Raw genomic sequence first — 6,309 nt, 5'->3', positions numbered from 1 at the left:
ATTGTCCGCCTTCAGAGATGGTTCAGACATACAGATAGTAAACACACCTGATTGTCCGCCTTCAGAGATGGTTCAGATATAGAGATAGTAAACACACCTGATTGTCCGCCTTCAGAGATGGTTCAGACATACAGATAGTAAACACATCTGATTGTCCGCCTTCAGAGATGGTTCAGACATACAGATATTAAACACACCTGATTGTCCGCCTTCAGAGATGGTTCAGACATACAGATAGTAAACACATCTGATTGTCCGCCTTCGGAGATGGTTCAGACATACAGATATTAAACACACCTGATTGTCCGCCTTCAGAGATGGTTCAGACATACAGATAGTAAACACATCTGATTGTCCGCCTTCAGAGATGGTTCAGATAGTAAACACACCTGATTGTCCGCCTTCAGAGATGGTTCAGACATAGAGATAGTAAACACACCTGATTGTCCGCCTTCAGAGATGGATTCAGTAGTAAACACATCTGATTGTCCGCCTTCAGAGATGGTTTAAACACACCTGATTGTCCGCCTTCAGAGATGGTTCAGACATACAGATAGTAAACACATCTGATTGTCCGCCTTCAGAGATGGTTCAGACATAGAGATAGTAAACACATCTGATTGTCCGCCTTCAGAGATGGTTCAGACATACAGATATTAAACACATCTGATTGTCCGCCTTCAGAGATGGTTCAGACATAGAGATAGTAAACACATCTGATTGTCCGCCTTCAGAGATGGTTCAGGCATACAGATATTAAACACACCTGATTTGTCAGAGATGGTTCAGACATACAGATAGTAAACGGAGATGGTCAGAGAGACATAGAGATAGTAAACACACCTGATTGTCCGCCTTCGGAGATGGTTCAGACATAGAGATAGTAAACACACCTGATTGTCCGTCAGAGATGGTTCAGACATAGAGATAGTAAACACATCTGATTGTCCGCCTTCAGAGATGGTTCAGACATACAGATAGTAAACACATCTGATTGTCCGCCTTCAGAGATGGTTCAGACATAGAGATAGTAAACACACCTGATTGTCCGCCTTCAGAGATGGTTCAGACATACAGATATTAAACACACCTGATTGTACGCCTTCGGAGATGGTTCAGATATAGAGATAGTAAACACACCTGATTGTCCGCCTTCAGAGATGGTTCAGACATAGAGATAGTAAACACATCTGATTGTCCGCCTTCAGAGATGGTTCAGACATACAGATAGTAAACACATCTGATTGTCCGCCTTCAGAGATGGTTCAGGCAAACAGGTAAAGAAAACACATCTGTCTCCCTTCAGAGATGGTTCAGACATACAGATATTAAACACATCAGATTGTGGTTCAGACCAGATAGTAAACACATCAGACTGTCCGCCTTCAGAGATGGTTCAGACATACAGATAGTAAACACATCTGATTGTCCGCCTTCAGAGATGGTTCAGGCAAACAGGTAAAGAAAACACATCTGTCTCCCTTCAGAGAAGGTTCAGACATACAGATAGTAAACACATCAGATCGCTCTGAGTTGGTTCAGGCATAGAGATTGTCTACTTTCAGAGGTTGTTTTGGACATACAGATAATTAAAACACACCCGATTGCCCATTTTCAGACAGACAGACTGACTGACTGAGTTTAGTTTTACGCTTTTAGCAATATTCCAGCAATATCACGGGGGGGACACCAGGAATGGGCTTAACACATTGTGCCCATGTGGGGAATCGAACCGGTCTTCGGGCGCACTGATCGAGCCAAGCCCATTTTCAGAGATGGTTCAGGCATACAGATAGTGAACTCACCTGATCATCTGCAATTACATTTGTCCAAATGTACAGAGAGTAACCACACCTGATTGTCAGCTGTCGGTCCCATCAGATAGGTAGCAAACTCACCTGACCAACTGCATCCCCCAGAGTCCAAACATACAGCAGGTAAATGCTCCTGATCTTCTGGAATCTCAGTATTTCCCACTGTGCAGGTAGGAGTTCTCACAAACAAATCAGTTCTTACAAAAGAAACTAATACCAATTAAGTCTTAAAACTGTTTATTTTGGATGCATTTAAAATACCATTTTGTTGTACTGATCCACTTTACACTTCAAGAACGCCGAACACAGAATCTTATCAATCGTTATATGTTTTTATCCAAATCAAGAATTCATTTCCCCAAGGACTTGGTTAACAGCAATCAATCAATGTAAATACACAAAGGTGTTTGAAAAGTTATCTGAAAAAATAAATATGCTGAAGAATATTCGGCATGATGTATGTTAGTTCTTTGGTAATATTGGAACGTTCATAAATGTGTTTCACCATTGCTTGTTTCCCAAGATTAGTCATGTAATAATTACTGATTCTACCTAAGTGGGTGTATACAATTTGAAATATGAACAGTGCTATTTAAATGGAAAATACATAGGTACAAGATGGTAGCAGGGCACACTATTTTAAAAAGACACAAAAATGGAGGAAAGAGATTTTGTCTGTTGTTTAAAAGCTGAGCAAAGTGTTTACAATAAGTTTGCACAGAAAATCTTTAAAGCATCACTTTCTGTAATGGTTTTGCACATAAATGTTATGATCTGCATAAAAAATTATGGCCAAGGTTTAAGAGCCGAAGAGATAATTTCTCAAACAAAACCTGCAATATTTGAAAACAAAAATCTCATCTTTACTAATAGAAGATTTGTATGATGAAATATCTCACAATGACACTTTGTCACAAGCAGTTTTAATGAAAGTACTATTTCAGATGGGTTCTTTTAACTAACCTGACCACCTAAGACTGTTAAGATATGCAACCATATTGATAGTTTTCCTAAAACAGCCTTCACTCAGAGGTTGCTAAATGTTTAATTATTGACGTGATACAAACAGATTCCAGAAGGTGATACTTTTTGAGAGTTTTCTGAGCAAGTTGTGGAGTGTTCATGTTTGATACAGATGTTTACTGACCCTGAAGAGAAGTAAATTTTATGAATGAAATGATGATTATTTTCGCCCATTGGATATCATTTCATAACATCTAGTCTCCTACTATACATTGTATAACACTGCACAGTAACAGAAACCACCTGTACAATATACCCACAGACACAAGAACCATACAATTATACAGAGAGTGATCTACCCTAAACATAACTATACACCAATGAAATACAAGTATTTCAACATCTCTTCAGCACATGCTATAACCAGGGCCCCATTCCTCAAAGCGATCGTAGCTCTACAGCAGTCGTAACTCCCATACTTTAACATAGACTTACAACTGTCGTAGCGCTACGATCGCTTTGAGGAACGGGGCCCTGATGTTTCCGACATTCAGCTGTCAATCAGTAAGTATAATAATGATTTATTATACCCTTGATATACCAACAAATTATATTCAAATAAAAGTAACATCAGTTTCAATTTCTACCATGCACAATATAAATTTGAATGTCCTATATGATATTGACAAAAATTCAAATATTCATAAATGAGACAAATCAATTTATGTTTTACATAGTGAATTATGAATGATGACTAGAATATCTTGGCAGTATTTGAAGTCTAACTATTTAATATTCAAGAAGTTGCACTCTATTTAGAAACATTCAATTTTCATCATAACACATTCGTAACAAATAACCCACGTTCAATCTAGTCATTTCATATCAGACTCAGATGCTTTAACAGAATTAAAATAATTAAAACAGTTTACATATCACTACAAACATCCCAGGATTGCATCATAAAACAAAATTAAAACCTTGTGGTAACAGCATCAATGGAAAACTCATATAAAAGTAAAAAATTGTCAACAAAGTCATAAAACATTGGTGAGCAAACAAATGGACAGCTTTCAAACACTGGAATACAGACCTTCTGTTTTCATTCAAACACTTTTACCATTTCACAGCCTTGTCCTCGGACGGACCCTGTGACATACTTTCCTTTACTTAATCGTGAAATAAAGGAGAAAATTAGCATCCTCCAAAACACAAAATTAATATATCTCTGAAACTTCCTAATTACAGGGACACACGTGACCTTCAATTATACCCGTTAGTTATACCAATACCTCCCCTCAAAAAATAATATTAAATACAGAACCAAAAATAAACCTGTCCAGAATTTTACATGGAACGTTTTGAGATGCAGACCAAAAACAATACTGGACATGGGGCGGAGTCACAAAAGTCAGGATGACTTCCAATCCCCATGAAGACTTGACCATGTGTTCACAAACCAATCAATGACAGGCAATCGTGATGCTGAACCTATAAGGGACAGTTCATAATTTATGGCTTTAGGGGTGGGGTGGTGTGGGTGTGTGGGTGTGTGTGTGATGATTGTTATGGAGAAGCACATACAATGTGGCTGACCCCCACACCCACACACACCCAAAAAATTATGTACAAAGTAAGTGACCCCTGCATGTCATGTACAAATCAATTACCCCCTTCCCATATTTTTAAGCATAATTTTTAAATATATTAAAGTACTAAATTGATGCCCCCACTTGTGTAAAAATTTGATGACCCCCTTCTCCCCAGAACAAAATGGGTGCCCCAAAAAAATAAAATAAAATAATAATAAAATAATAATAATAAAAAATATAAAAATCATCATCAACCCCCCCAAAAATCCCAAAACCAAAACAACACAACAACAAAACACACACACACCATAAATTATCAAAAATCAGCGAAGATAACCTTCCACATTTCTTTGATGCTGTATAGCAACTATCATGACTTGTGTTCATAATTTAGCTGACTTTGCTGAAATAGTTTAAACGTGTTATGTCAATGAGCATCATGAAATGGATGGGTCCAAGAATGCATAGCAAATGCGGAAACTGGCAATAGAGGGTAAATATGTGGTTATGTAAACCACCAAGACTAAACTTTAATGAACATTGAATACAAAAAATATTAATAAGTGAAAGAATCTGTAATGAAGAATTGTTATAAATCAAATGAAAAGTGAGAAAAAACCAATAGTACTTAAACACTGATAATCCAAATTGTGCCCTTAGCAAGTAAAAGCTTTTCTGGTGGACCCATATCATCAAGTTAGTGAATACAGAATAGTCATCATACACACTGTTACATTGTACTACAGTGGAAGCATGTGCACTTACAACCCTCAACTAATCATCATCATAAAGATCAGTACCATATTCATCATAAACCCTCAAACAACTGACAAAGGAGGACAATTACCAAAACTATACACAAGTTAAATTTGCTTTCAGAGATTAAGAGGTAGTGAACAAATTAAGTTCAAATGTGTCAATGAAATGAAGATCTTTGCTGATAGTCACTTGGTATTTATACACCCCTTCTATGCTACTGTCTCCTATATACACATAATACACAGACAGTAATTCACAATTTTCATCTTGGTATGGGACTATGGGTTATAGAGGTTAGTCGAATATTTGGGGGGCAGTGGGGTAGTCTAGTGGTTAAAGCGTTCGCTTGTCACGCCAAAGACCCGGGTTCGGTTCCCCACGTGGGTACAATGTGTTAAGCCCATTTCTGGTGTCCCCCGCCGTGATATTGCTGGAATATTGCTAAAAGCAGCGTAAAACTAAACTCACTCACTCACTCTAATATTTGGGACGGGACATTTATTGGAGCTAGTAGGATAATTATGATAATAATTTCAGTACTGGACTTGAGATTTCATGAACTGATGACGTTATATAGTTGCTCCATGTTTTCAAGTATTGTAACAAATACTTACTGTTACAGTGACTAGTACTGTGGTACTAATACCACGAATACCAATAACAAAATACACAAGAATACAAGTATACTGCAATGTGTTCAAGATGGTAGGTATTGCCACATTTTTCTTGGTACCAGTATATTGGGTAGAATATTATGTTAAATTTGGTCACTATTTTATCAATTAACCTAAAATCTGCATAGAATTGCATTCGCAAATTGTTCCCACTGAAATTCCCTGCAGAAGTGACCTTCTGTCACATAGTTATCTCCCCTTTATTGCATTGGATCGGATCAAATCATGAAGTGGGGTTAAGGGACCGTTCATAATTTATGTGTGTGTGTGTGTGTGTGTGTGTGTGTGTGTGTGTGTGTGTGTGTGTGTGTGTGTGTGTGTGTGTGTGTGTGTGTGTGGTGTTTGGTGATGATTTTAAGGGGGGCCACCCATTTTGTTCTGGGGAGCTGGGGTGGGTGGGTGGGTGTTCAGCAATTTTGTACACACATACTAGGTGGGTTCAGCAATTTTGTACATAAAAAATGTTTAAAATTATGCTTAGAAATTATGGGAAGGGGGTGGGGGTGT

This window comes from Haliotis rubra, unplaced genomic scaffold, assembly GCF_003918875.1.
Source record: "Haliotis rubra isolate DU_JTF1 unplaced genomic scaffold, ASM391887v1 Scf198, whole genome shotgun sequence".
Classification (NCBI taxonomy): domain Eukaryota; kingdom Metazoa; phylum Mollusca; class Gastropoda; order Lepetellida; family Haliotidae; genus Haliotis; species Haliotis rubra.
The sequence above is the reverse complement of the archived record's forward strand: the minus strand, read 5'-3'. Positions refer to the sequence as shown.